Source organism: Motacilla alba, chromosome 7 (assembly GCF_015832195.1).
Source record: "Motacilla alba alba isolate MOTALB_02 chromosome 7, Motacilla_alba_V1.0_pri, whole genome shotgun sequence".
NCBI classification, from domain to species: Eukaryota; Metazoa; Chordata; class Aves; order Passeriformes; family Motacillidae; genus Motacilla; species Motacilla alba.
The window spans coordinates 20,689,958-20,704,537 of record NC_052022.1 but is presented as its reverse complement, the minus strand read 5'-3'; the positions used below and the strand labels follow the sequence as shown (position 1 = coordinate 20,704,537).

The window sequence follows — 14,580 nt, the reverse complement described above, 5'->3', positions numbered from 1 at the left end:
GGGGACTTCGCAATTAACAAACACTTGGCAACTAAAAAAAGGACAAATTACCCAAGAAGATCACTTGTTTTAAAGGGACCAGTCTAGACAGTCTCAAATTGTACTACAAAGGATCTTCAAGCCACCCATGCTCAGAGAAGACAACTATTCCAATTTCTTAACAAACATCTGTAAACAGCAAAATGGGAAGAACAGCAAGGTAGGAATGGATGAAGACATTGTCACAGGATGTTTGCAAAATTAGGGAAGAAAATGTTCAAGTTTAAAAAATCTTCTGAGTTTCATAAAGCTATAGCATCTGTAATCTAAAACGCCATAATCTAACTACAAACTATCTAAACCAAGCAAAATAGCCTAGTAGAAATTGTCAGAGCCAGTGGTTAAAGACCACCCAGTTTTATTCTGTTTTTTTTGACTGAATGACCTTACACAAATCACCTAATCACAGTGTGTTTCATTTTCCTCTTTCTGGAGAGAGGAATACTAATGATTTCTACCTTTGTAAAATGCTTTGAATACTGTCAGCAAATGGGCTACTATCAAAATACCCAGAGTAATGATGACTGGTTTAAAATCTATGTTCTTTAAATGTAATACAATATGAAGACTATGCTGGATTTTAAAATACGTTCTAAAATTGCTTTTCTTTAGTAATCTACATTTTTTAAATAGCATAAACAGGAAAATGTATTCTCTAAATTCTCAAATATTCAGTGTAGTAAATTTATTTTAGGAAGTTAAAATGAATTCACATTATTAACACTTCTACAATGTTTCCTCGACAAACTATAAATGTCCCTCCTTTTAACACAAAATGATTCAGCCATTACCAAAAATGACACTTCACTGTGAATGTCAAAGGGAAAAAGAATATTGAAACAGACCATGACCAGTGCACAAAGCCCCCCAGAACATGGCTAATGATGTCTTATTTTCCCGTCATTTTTCTACTTCCCTGCTACAATGAAACAGCTGCTATAACTACACTGCCTGCATTGAATAAAATGTCAGAAAATGCTAACTCTGCTGTGAGCATTCCCAATATTCTGAGAGAGGTGTGACTACAGTTATCATAACGAGTTTCAAGCCAATGTTGTCAGGGTTTCTCTCTGCTCCTGCATTTCTTTAACCTACAAAAGAATAAAACATTTTTTTGTCTCTCATGCAAACTACTGGTTTCTTAGTGTCCATGACTTTAAAAGTATGCTTACCTGAAATTCCTTACTTCTTCAGAAACAAGCTAATGATGAAGACTTTAAAAGTACAATAAATATTGGCCAGCAAGTTTACCAGTTTTTAAGGCCTGTCTCTCATGCATACTCTAGGCACACAGCATTTATTCAAAAGACAAACTGAAGGGATGTTGAAGATTAGAGAGCTTCTGGAGGATTTAACCCACTTATTTCTATATACCTTTTTAACTTTGGCAAGCATCTCCTACCATCAAGACTCCCAGAAGGTACCCTGTCTAGAAAACAGGATTGAATGGTCTCTCCTAGGTTTCAATCACATCCAGATGCCAGAAGTGCCTTCTAAGGACGAGGAAGTGAAATTTTAGATTAAGTTTCATGTCAAACATAAGGGCGCCAAAACCTGGATGGAGTTTGAATTATGTGTGAAACTGTGAACCTGTTAAAATTAGTGGCAAAATTATTGCGTTCAGTGTAGTCAAAACACCACCCAAGGGAGGCAAGAGGACCACTGCCTCCTGGGTGACAGCAGTTTATGTATTGTGTGATCCTCACTAGTCATTGCACCTCTGAGCATCTCAACCTCTCCATGGTAAAATGGGGACAACAGTGTCTACTCACAACTTCAACAAACGATGAGAATAAGCAACTGAAAACACTGCTGAATGCTGCAACTGGAATCCTGGAAGTCTAGTGTCTGCAAATTCATGCTGGAAAATTTAAAATTATTTTGAACACAGAAAGAAAGAGTCATCAAAGTGAGACATTGAAGGGCTACCTCCTGAATTCCCTGGGGAGGTCAGCAACAAGGTACAGGCCTCTGGTAAGTGGGCAAGAGAAGTTAATTTAAACCTGTTTTATGCTTCTTCTGGTGATTTCATGTTCCTTATTCTCCAAGTTCAGGACAGTGCATTGTGCCAAAGTACATGAAATGAAGAAACATTGAAGGAGTGCAGCACATGAGCCTCAGAGTCCAGCTTCTATATCTACTCCTCTTTCTTCTCCTGTCATCTTTTTCACTAATAATTTTTTGCTAAAAATAAAACTGAGAAGGAATAATCGAACAATATCCAGTGCAACACCCTCTGGTGTCCTAATTCTCAGAAAATTTTTATTGATCTATATTAATGTTTCCATCTACATGGAATATATTTCCTAAAAAGGTAAACTGTTGTTTCTGCAGAATATGAAAATAAACAGAGGAAAGAAATCCCAAACTGATGGCTTGATCAGAACACATTTTACAAAAAGCACAAACATTCTTCTTTTAGCCAGGTACTTCTCTACTTCAATGGTTTTAAGTCTTCTGTCATAAACATAAAAAAACCCCATCAAGCACTGGTTTAATTTACATATTTGTGCATCAATGGAAAAGATATGCATTCTGCTCTTGACAAATATCCACAAAACAACCTTCTTCCTTAAAACTTCTATTTCCCTTGATGTCTACAAAAAGCTTGTCAAAGTGGTGGGTGTTGATGTGCTGAACCATGCAACCTACCCTATCTAATCCACGTTTCTCAGGCTGTGTAGGGCTTTTTTGTTCATTTTATGGTAAAATCCAACAGTAGTCTCACACATTTAACTAGCATGAAAAGAAACCATAACTGCTGTATTAGTTAATCAGTTCATTCAGTGCTCTTTAAAGTGTCAGTAACTGCATCGATTAAAAACATACAAAGGCATTTGGAATCAAATTATTGATCTGAACAAGACAGATCAATATGCTGTTTTTCACATTAATTCCATAGTGCATTGGGAATAATCAGTAAATAAAATACCAATATTGACTTAATGTGCATCTGTGTGAACAGTAGATATTCTCTGATTAAACAGCAGAAGAGTAACACTTTTAATTCCTGTCAAGTACAACAAAATATTATTTTAATTGGAAAAGAGTAAATATTTCATATTTGCAAATTTGCTTCTTCTCTCTTTCTAATTTTCTACAGAGTTTGCTGCTGCCTAACTTACTACTATATAAACCAGGCCTGTTCACATTTTTTCTTATTTTGAATTTAGCTCATCTTCCCTGATTAACTAGTAGGAACAGACATTTCTAAACATACTCAGAGATGCTTCTGTTGCTAAATGAATCTTTATTGCAACTCGAGAAAAAAACTAGCTCCACAAATGCACACAGGACACTGCAGTAATTAACCCAAGATGGGTGAGGAGAGGTGAAATTACTCTACCTGACATTTTCCCCAGATAACCACATCTCTTTACATCCCAATTCACCACAGCATGTTTCTGAAAGAGACGACCTCTTTTTACCTCTCTCAGTATGTAGCCCAAGCTGTGTAAATTCTGTGATGTCTGGCTTTCAGAGATATCACAGAACCAGCCCCGTCCCTGTGAAAAGGAAGAGTGCCTATTGTATGTATTTTGTAATTTATCCCCTTTTTCCCGTTTCTCTTCAATGTTGGCATTGATTTTCATATTATTGCTAAAAGTATTGTTTTGTCCAGCTGAAATTCTGTTCCTGCCATCAGTCAACAACTCACCCCCTTTCTAAACATAATCTCAAAATCTTATTTGGTTTAATTGACTCTTAGTAGGTTGTGTAAAGGATAACAACTGTTGCACCACATTAAGCAAATAATGAAATGAACATGAAAATTCAATGTGAAAATTCTGTTCTGGAGAAATTTACTAACTGTAATCCAAATCAGTTTGCCTAGAAATACTGAATGTACACAGAGTATTCCCAGCTAACTTGTATTTAAAACACTCTGGGATTTCTGAAATAATTTAGGAATCTTCAGCTTCTCCATGACCGTTGGATAGGAGACTGTCTTGGAGAAAGGAAAAGACATCCTGCCCTGAGGAACTTCTCTTATACTGAAGGCCAATATTATTGCAGATTGTCCAGTGCCTGTACTGCAACAAGGTCACTTTTCAGGCAGAAATCCAGGTTCTCCACCCCAAACCACACAGCAGAAAAGCACAAAACAAAAAAGACAGCATTTCAAGAACACTGACTGAAACACTGAAGTAATTGAATAGAGTAAGTACCATTCAGGAGTTCTAGCTAGGTAGCCCCTGGTTTCCTCTTCTCCAGTTTGAACCACTATACCAGGATGACAGGAAAGCCATTCTATTACATAGGCCCAGGACTGCTGTGACAGTGGCTATATATTTACAGCCCAAAGAACGCCAGAAACCTTACTGTCACAGTTTTGTCAATGCAGGTTTTCCAAAATCGTCCTGGAATGCACAGCAGCTAACACTGACACTGAGCAGAATCTGAACTAAATCAGGGGAAACAAGAGGGAAGGGAGGTTGTCAGGCTCCTTTATCTTGTGGATCCCTACAGTTTTGTCAGTCAAGATAAAGAACCTCATTCAGCCAGTGACAATAGGCACTTCTCAGGTTTGTTGCTCAGTGTAATTTGGAATAGCAGCCTGCAGACTACAAGCTGAAAATCCCTAACCTAGACTAGCTCTGAACACAATTAAGACAACTCGAGAGGAGGTAGGGAGAGAGGAACAAATATTTGCCTGTCTCTATACGTACTACAGAAGTGACAGAAATACATTATACAAATCTATATTTATACACAGGAGACTGAAATCGCAGAGATTCCTTTGTAATTTAGCAGTGAAGTGCAAGAGAGCTGCAAGCTGGCCTGACAAAGCAATTCCCTGCCAATTCTCCCTCTGCTTCCTGTGCAGTTGATGTAGGCAGAAATGCTGGCTCTGGGGCAGCAGAGTGTCAGTCCACAGCTGCCAAACTCAGCAGAGCTTTGTGCTGAGGTCAGACGTTTACAGCTGCAGACCGATCACAGCAGCCACAAAGAGGACCATTGCCTCCTTGAATCCCCCACCCAAGCCCTATCCTGTAGTTTGTGCTGGCCCTGGCCAGGCGCTCATTTTCATCCAAACCTGAAGAAAGTTAAGTCCAGAAAAAAGGTTTATGTGTTTCTGACAGTTCTGCTCCCTTTCCACAGGCTAGCAGAAGCATTAGTGTTAGAGAAGAGAGGGCACACACAGCTGGGCATTGACAGAAGAGACATAGGACAGGGTACACAGAAGAGGAAAAGCCCTGCAACCCTGGTGCAAGTCACTGGAAGCTGCTGTGGAAGGGCAGCCATAGAGCCATGGCTCTTTCTGGGCCCAAATGTGCTTTGCTCTGGGAGCTGATGATCCCACCATCTTCCTACTGCATAGCAACTGTCCCCTACCTCTGCTTCTGGAGTCACTGCTCAGGAGGCTCCAAGGTGGGCTGGGTCAGAAAATAGTTTGGGAGAAAAGTAACCACCTGAGCCATTCTGCAAAAGGAAAGAACGGCATGAGAGAAGAGAAGGTGTTCCTTTAGGCTCCTCAGATTCTTAAATTTGAAATCAGTTACTATAAAGAGTGAGGATGAATAGAGGAGTATCGAAGGTTTATGAAGAAATAATCATAATGCTCCTGATAAAGTACTGGCTTTTTCTCCACCCAGTTCATATTTGTTATTAAACAAATTTGTTATAAAAAATTTTGTTTACTAAGATGAAAACAAGTGTGTCTGAGTAACCGTAATTAAAAGCAGTGTATTAATCTGTATTGTAAATAAACTGGGTTTTTTAAAATTTTATTTTGGAGCCTAAATTAAGTATTCTTTTAATTTCTTTACTATTTAACTCAGCTACATGTATTTGTATTTCCTCACTAACTGCTATCTTTAATTTTAAGACAGCTGCATCACTGATGATAAAGTACACAAAGATCAAACATGTTCACAGTCTAGTGCCAAGCCTCCTTTCAGAAGTAAATTCACAAAGAGAATAAATAATGAAAGTCATAAATCATAAATACCTCAACAGCACTTTATCCTTAACCTCACAGGTGCTAAGAGTCCCAATTACATTTTCACCTCTGATGTAGAGATCTGACATTTTTGCCTCTCCAATTCTGACTTGGAATGGCTCTCAATGAGCCCCACAAACTGGACACTTGTGGTGCTATTTGTGTGCAGCCAGCACAACAGGCTTTTGCTCTTGACTAGCTAACACAAGAAAAAGAACAAAATCATTGGACAGCTTTTTCCCACTATTTATTAACCTCTCAAATTTTTGTCATCCATACACAAGAAAAAACGATGCTGCTAAATTATCAGATCAGACACATTGATTACTTCTTCCCGGCCCAGAACTATAATTGACTTTGTGGAATACCAATTTCCAGCAAGCATTGCAGGACAGGCAGTCAAAATGCTCTGTGAGAGACAATATGAGTGACTAGAAAGAATCTGATTTTAAAATCCCTGATCCAATTTTTCTGCCAAACTTGAGAAAATAATTACAAGATTCAAAAAAATTCCTTTTGCTGTTTCAAATATAAGTGCCAAATGTGTTACTTGTATACGCTTGACTTGTCTGAAGACATGAACCTTGAAAGGGACTATCTTTTTTCTCAGTATAATTACCCACTCTTCCTGCCTTTCAACTGCAAGAGATAAATGGAGTATATGTGCATGTTTTTTAGGGGTTGGGACAGAATCTCAAAGAAAACACAGTCAAGATGCAAGAGTCATCAAATGTGACTCCACAATACATATTCTTAGACTGCCCTTGCCAGCACTGGCAGAGAAGGTAGTAGGCTGTGTTCGCAGACAAGCGGAACTGAGAGTGGTGCTCCTGTGGAAAGATGGTCCCACACCTAATTCACAGTAATGAGTACTTTACAAATTTTAGTATTTTCTAGGAATTTATGTTATTTTTTCCATTATTTAGGTTATTTATATAAACTACAATAGCAACATTCATTCAGCTAGGCAAGAGAAGTCTGAAACAAAAAATGTCTCTTTAGCCAAACAGCATTCCCTATGCTACCCCAAGCACCTCCACAACCCTTTTGTGAGGTTAGTCAGATGGGTTACTACTTGATTACACTGATACACTGAAAGAGGTCAGCAGTGTGAGTTAGATCCCCTCCAAAATACAATTTTAACAAATAAATATATATCACTTAGTTTTGCATATTTCTATTGATTTCTGAACTTCTTCCTTCCACTTCCAGCATCTTTTAGGATTATCACACCAAGGACTGATCACAATAAGCTCCTATAAGAAAATTCATTAGAAACTTATGAACAACCATGAAACTCATGCCTTATGATGTTTAAAGTAAACCAGTATATTTCTGTCTGACTCTATTTTTTCTCTGACTGAAAGCTCTTTGTAGCAGAGGACTCCATCCCTGCTTTCCCTCAAAGCACCCAAAACAAACAAGAATTTCAAGGCTTTGGAATGCACACAAACTGCAATAAAATCTCTATAAAAATAAGAATAAAAATGAACGGCAACATAAGTGGAGAGCATCAAAATAACAATGATTACACTCTAAGGGGACTCTTTATTCAAAAAAATACTGTGGTGATTAATATATATTAATAGTCAGATATAAAAGTAATGAAACTAAAAACTCATACAGGCTAGCTCAAGCACTGACTTGAGTATATGGATTATTCTGCTGGTAACAGAGGAAATCTCTCTCTTTCCTATAACACTCATTTTTCAGCTTTTCACTCCTCCCTTATGATAAAACCCACACTACCCTGACTTGGATCTTGCAGGTAATTTCACTGACTCAGAAAGCCATTGCAGTTCTCAAAGCAGGATACAAATGCAGATACACTTTTCCAAGCTCAGTGTTCCATTCCTGAATCAAGGGCAGTAGTTGCTTCTGCAACGTTTTACAGCTGTGACAGAAAAGGGAGGCTTCCTCTTTAGGCGCTGACAATTCAACTGTACTATGTTATTGGACACTAGTCACTATTTTTCCCATTATTCATCTTCTTCCAAGAGATAAATGTGGCAATTGTTTATATTTTAACACACCTACTGAAACACACCTACATATATTTAGTACTCTGACATTACAGCTCTTAGAAAACAAGGATAACATTTAAAATAGAGTACTTCTTTAGGTCTGTAGCTTGAAAAATTCTGCCCTTGTTTCCAAAAAGTTTAATTCATCCATCAAGAGAAGTCTTGCCTCCATCTCTTGCCACTCCCACTATCATCATAGGCAACGCTTTTTATGGTTAGAACCACCACAATGAAAACTCCTCAGTAAAAGAAACAGATAGAAAGACCATAATTTTTTTTTAATCCAAATTCATGAAAGGGCTTCAGGAGTCCTTGAAATTAATTAAGTATGGACTGAAGAGAATTATCTTGCCATGTACACAGCAACCTGGACTGAGGATTCTCTTTCTCCACATTGCCCTGCTACTTGTTCCTGTATAGTACTAGATCAAATGGGAACCACTCCCCACATCTCCAGGTTTCATACTGGGCCTACTCTGGCTAGGTCTCTATTGGTCTGCTCAGTCATATGATTAGGCACAGCAGAAGAAACCATTTCCAGTAGAAATTGCCATTAGGACCTCCAGAATTCAGGGTACACAACAAAACCATGAATCATAGATATTTCATAGGTTATCAGGGAGCTGATTAGTGTAAAAGGACATGGGGTGTTGCAAGCTTCCCTTGAGGTATTGCTATTCACAAAGACATTCAGAAGGGAAGTCTACAGCTCTATATCATCTACTTGGCTGAAACTGGAGATACCCAATGTTCCCTGGCAGTTCTGCAACAATTTATGCAAAGTCTACTCAGGAAAGTCATCAGACTTACTGACAATTTTGTTTACATTAAAGAGCTCTGCTGACATATAAAGACCTTCACATTTTTCACTATGAAGTTCCTTACTAACATATGAAAAACGTATTTTTCCCAGACTCCTACTCATCTCATACTCCTGTCTTTGTATTTCCCCTGCCATAAGCTGTCATCGTGTGACTCATTGCCAGGGTCTATGTGCAGAGCCTCTGCACTAGCCAAATGGTTACAGGCTGTGGTAATTATTGAACCCTAAGCACTTTCACCTAGAGCAAAATGAAGAACTTGAACAGACCACTAGGCAAATTACTTTCATATACGTGAAACTGGTGCCAAAATGTCAGAGTAGCCCCTAAAATTAATGGGTACAGTTAGGACTGCACAAAGACATTATTTAGAAATATTTCCATGTAGTGCTTTCATGAAATCACTTTAAAAACAGAAAACAAGTGAGAATAGAAGTTAATGCACATGCATCACTGGGCAGCTACATAAACCCTCGACACAGAACATAAGTCACACTTTAACACAGTTTTCATGAAGATGGTAAAATTTTCAAACACACACCTTTTTTTTTTTTTTGCCCACAATTTCATGAGCATGTGAAACATTTCCCTTAGAATTCTGCTAACACTCTATCAACGTCCACGTTTAACAATACACTGAATAGCTCAATAGGCTTTCCCTTTGACAATGGTCATCCAGGAAAAATTAACTGAAATATAGGGAAATCAGAAGCAAAATGATTGTGTTTATTTGTAGGCAATGTTGAAATTGCAATACTCTGAGGATTAACTCTTGATTATGGCCTTCTCTGTCCACTCTAAGATCTTTACTATTTAACTGCATTAAATGCATTTAGAATTAATAAAAATGTTTTCACAATTAACCCTTGTTGGAACCCAGAACGTTCCTCAGACGTTCCTGGATGTTCCAGGTCCTGGCCAGGAGTGTTGGAGACCCTGGAATGTGGCCAGAAAGCTCTGTGGCTTTGAACCTGACCCATGGAACAAATTACCAACCTTACATGAAGAACAACAAACCACACAAGTTTAGGTAGCATAGTAGAGATAATAACAAGGTGAAGGGAAAAATTTTCAAGTGTTGTACATGGGGGTTTTGACCTCTGTACAGGGGGGTTTGGGTTTTGTACAGGGGGGTCAGGAGTTCTAAGATGGAGGGATTTGGGCGTGCCCTGTCCTTCTTCTTTCTTCTTCCTAACCTCCATGTTCTGGGTGATGTTGGCATTCACAGATTGGTTTAGAGCAGAAAGTCACTGTCTAACACAGGTGATAGGTATTGGGACAAAACTGTAAATATCAAGTACGTATCATATAGTACAAAAGACAACATCAGCCCCGTGGGAGGGCAGTATGCCTCTGGCTGACTTGCTGAGCGGACCTCGGCAGCTCAGGAGGAAAATCTTTTAGATAACATTCAATAAACAACCTTGAGACTGACGGCTGAAGATTCCCGAGTCTTTCTTTGACGGCGCGGGTTGGAGCAGAGACTTTTCTACCTTTCGGGGTCACCCCAACCCGGGGTGATTTCCCACAATCCCTATTATTTAAATACATAAAAATCAACATGGTACCTACATTTTATTGAAAATTCAGTAAAGGAAAGGAATCTATATTTTGCCACATCATATTAGCCAGGAAAGAAGATAGATGAAAAGGTGACTTCTACAGAAGTATTGCAGCACAATCTATAGGAGCTATGGCATACAAAATACCTTAAAATAAATCACTTCCAATAAGGTTCCAGTCCAGAGGATTTGGAGACATTTCATGAAAAACATAAAGGGGATTTTTCAACCTGTAAGCTTCGCAAACTCAATCCATGTGTTTTTCAAATATTACTTTGTGCACAAGGGGGAGCTCCTGCAACTCTGTATCACTATAAAAACCTGAAGACAATATAGGGAACATAAAGGAAATACAGCATGAAAGATTTCAGAAAATAATACATACTCTTCACCCAATAGCAAGAATTACTGTATGAATTTGCACAAATTTATCTGCTTTTGTCTTCTGGGTTCAGCATGGATTCCTCAGTACAAAGGAGATGAGAAGCATTTTCCCCCTTAAAGGATGTATGCTCTCAATGAAGAAGGAGCAAACATACAAAAAAGTATGTTTAAAACAGTCACTGAGGTGAAGCTGTACAAAAAGAAATGTAGCATGGTTTTTGAGGTAAGGCGTTGTTTTAATGTAGTGTGTCACAGCAAAAAGGTATGTGAGCAGGTAATCAAAGTCTGTACCATAACACAGATAAGAGGACTTCATTAACACCGCTCAGTCAGCCCCCATTCTTGAAATACTCTGCTTTTGAGCACTTAATTTTTAGCCTTCCTTTCAAGCAGAATTTTGTGTGGCATCTTAAGGATGGGGGGGTTCTTTCAGCAAACTGCAGTATGAAGATTCCATTATGGAAAAGAATATAAAACTTCATCTTGGATCATTAGCAATTTTTTACTATCTACTACTTGAATAAATAACTTACAAATCATAAATTTCTCCTCTTTCTGTGTATCATTTCTATGCTTTCAGGCATCCACAGTTTGCAAAGGAGTTTAAGACATTTGCTGACAGCAAAAAATAGCATTCAGCACCACCGTCCACAAGAGAGTGGAGATTCATGCTCTTAATGGGGCTGTGTCCTCTGTCCTTACCCACATTAATTCCTTTATCTCCACAACTCATTCCTCCAGTACCCTCTTCTTTCAAACTATCTTTTATCTCCAGAGCAGATGGGCTATTTCTTGTTCCTACTTGGGTACCAGAAAAGGGTCTGGAAGAACAGGGGAGACAACTCTGGCTTTCAATCAGTGTCTGACTTTGTAAGAGTCAAATAAATACTGCTCTAGCAACTAAAAGAAGCCCTGGAGAGAAACCCCACATGGTTAAGCACTGAGACTGGAAAGCCCAAGCAACCCAGCAGCAAACACAAGTGTGGGAATTCTGCACATAAAATGCCCACAGCCTGAGTGCACAAGTTTGCAGTGAAACTGCACCAAGCCTCAGGTGAGCCAGCTTCAGCTGACCTTTTTCCATGTTTAACAATACAGTTATTTTCTAGGGGCTCAGAAACGGCACTCCTTACGAACAAGCCCCAAAAATCAAGCTTCTAGTCCAAAGGACAGGATTCCCAGTGGATAACTGGAAAAAGCTATTTAGTATGTGCTATGTATTTTCCTCCAGCTCAATGTCAGACAGGTTTGATCCATTTCGATTTAAAAATCAGCCAGGAGCATGCTCTCAGCATGGTGAATTCAGCATAAACAGTAAAAAAATGGCCAAACTGTAAGAAGAGAGTCCTGTAGTGGGAAGCATCATGCAACCCTGCTGCCAGCTCTGCTGGTAATATATGGAACCAGGACCCCTAACTATTCTGTCTGCATGCTGGAACCCAGCCTCCCCTGCGTTCTAAGTACTCTTCTGTATCTTTTCCAAAAACATATTTGAAATTATTATTGATTTTGTAATTTTGTCTTTAGGGTTACATTCATCTCACATATGCAACTCTACCCCATGGGAATTTTCAAGAACTAGAGTGAGAGAGCTCAGTCTGCACTAGTTAAAAAGACTGATGCTCTGTCATTTTCCCTTATGTAAGACAGCATTAAATTGACTTTGTTTCCATTCCCCAAAATATAACTGGGGACAGTAATATACTCCCTCTCAGTATTTTATGCTCAATTTAACTGCTATATTGCATTAAATGATGTGCAATAATGTAACCCCAAATGCAAATGAATTCACATTTGGTAAAAAGAATCTCTTTGTTGCTTTCTCCTAATAGAATTTTTTTGTAGATTTTAATGAACTAGAAAAACCAAACATCCCCATATGGTGAGAAAATTCCAAAGCACGTATTAAAAGAAAAATCTTATGTTACTCATCAAATACTAATAGATGTGACAGGAGAAAAAAATTAAGCTATGAAGATGAAACTCAAATAATTAGCAATTATGGAAAAACATCTATTAGAGTACTTGTAAAAGACTCACCACAGGCTAAAAAAGAAAAACATGCATTTCATATTTCCAGAGTAGAATACATTAAATTTCATCTGAAGCAAATTATTTACAGTTATAAACTTCCCTGGAAAATGAAAACAACACATATGCACTTTGAAATAAATGCATCATGATCAGAAGTACTGAAGATATTATCTCTTTCTGCCTAAGAGTGTAATGTCTTCTTACCATATGAAAGATTTTGAGGAACTTTCTCTGGATGTCAGAAGGTTCCTTGCTCAGTCTTTTTCTGAACACTACAGAGTAGTCTGCAGGCCCCTCTGAGCTGTATTTGCTCCCTGCATCACAGGTACCATTCTGGCCATCTAAAGCAGTCTAAAGATGTCCTGAAATCATTTCTCTTTCCCTGGATGAACGCCCTTCCCTGATGCACTAACCATTTTGGGAGCCATGCATCATCCTAAAAATAAGCAAAATATGTAACATCTAGACATACAGCACTGTTTTCCACTATCTTGATTTTCTGTTTTGAAAAGCTGGCAACATCTCTGGGAATTTGGCCCTGGAATTCCAGTAAGTCCCTGATGGTTCACCAGACTGCAGAGCATGAAGGGCAACAGACATTTTGCGTAAGCACTGTAACAGTTGCACAGTTTAAAACTGCAGGAATGAGGTTTGCATGCAGCAAACAAAATACTCACATATTTACCTCTGCTGCATTTACATTTCACTGAACATAATTAAAAAGAGCTGTGGTCATATGGAGAAAACAAAGAACTATAATTCATAGACCACTTCTATGCTGTGTAGCTTCTTTTGCCACTTTTGTTATGGGACTGTCTGAGTGCCTCCAGGATGAAAAAAAGGTGACAAGTATTTGTCACGCATTTACTCACTCTGCTTCTCTCCAGAGAAAAGTGTACAGTGTGGGAGGGAGAAGGATGTCTGTTTTATACACAGGTTGGAAAGGAAGATAATACGGTTTGCAAAGGACTTTGTTCTTGTAAAAGTCACTGAGCAGTTTGAGCCTGCGCTAGCCAAGCTCTGTCTCCTACCCAAGAAATTATTTCGTACAGGGAAGAGTCCTGTTGTGCTAGAAAAGCCCAGCTATTGGCAAAGGTATTAATCATTAAATTTTGCTCAGTTTCTAAAATATTTTGTACCTGGAAGTGTTTACCACCCTTAGCTGAGCATCACTTCCCATTACTGGGGGATATTACCTTCTAGGGGAGACAGACATTTTTACCTGTTTACCTTTACATGCTACTTCTATCTGCTTCAGAAAACACACAAACATCTTTTAGTTTGAATTCTGCACCTGGTGCTTTCCTTGAGAAATCCAGCAAGACCCCTGACCTGACTTAACTCCAAGTGTATACCACTGAAATGCCAATAACCTAAAGAAGCACTTAGACATAATTCATAACTGTTACATAAAATTCTTACAGAATCCAAGGTGCTAAGTATCTAAGAACAATTACTCAGTGCATGGAAAAATATTTATGTTCCTACAGGATAAAGCTGTGTCCAGAAGTAGTATAGGTAGTGAATCAGGCTCTAGGAAAAGGAACTGCATACTGTTACATGTATACATTAAATAAAAGCTAAATGTGATGATTAAAAAAGGTCAGTACTCTAGAGGAAGCAAGACAGACAGACAGGGAGAGGTGGAAGTAGTTATTTTTGCATTAGGGAAACAAACTAAAATATTCCTTGTCTTTATCTGCTGTCAAAAGATGCTTTTTGTGCAACAAAAACACCTTTCACCTTTTAAAGACATCACACAGATGCATCCA

The 14,580-nt window shown here is 38.4% G+C and overlaps 1 protein-coding gene across 9 annotated transcripts in view; it reads right to left on the bottom strand.

Moving 5' to 3' along the window:
* RAPGEF4 (Rap guanine nucleotide exchange factor 4) overlaps positions 1–14,580 on the bottom strand; it is a 150,886-nt gene that overhangs the window by 62,827 nt on the left and 73,479 nt on the right. The window lies entirely within an intron of this gene.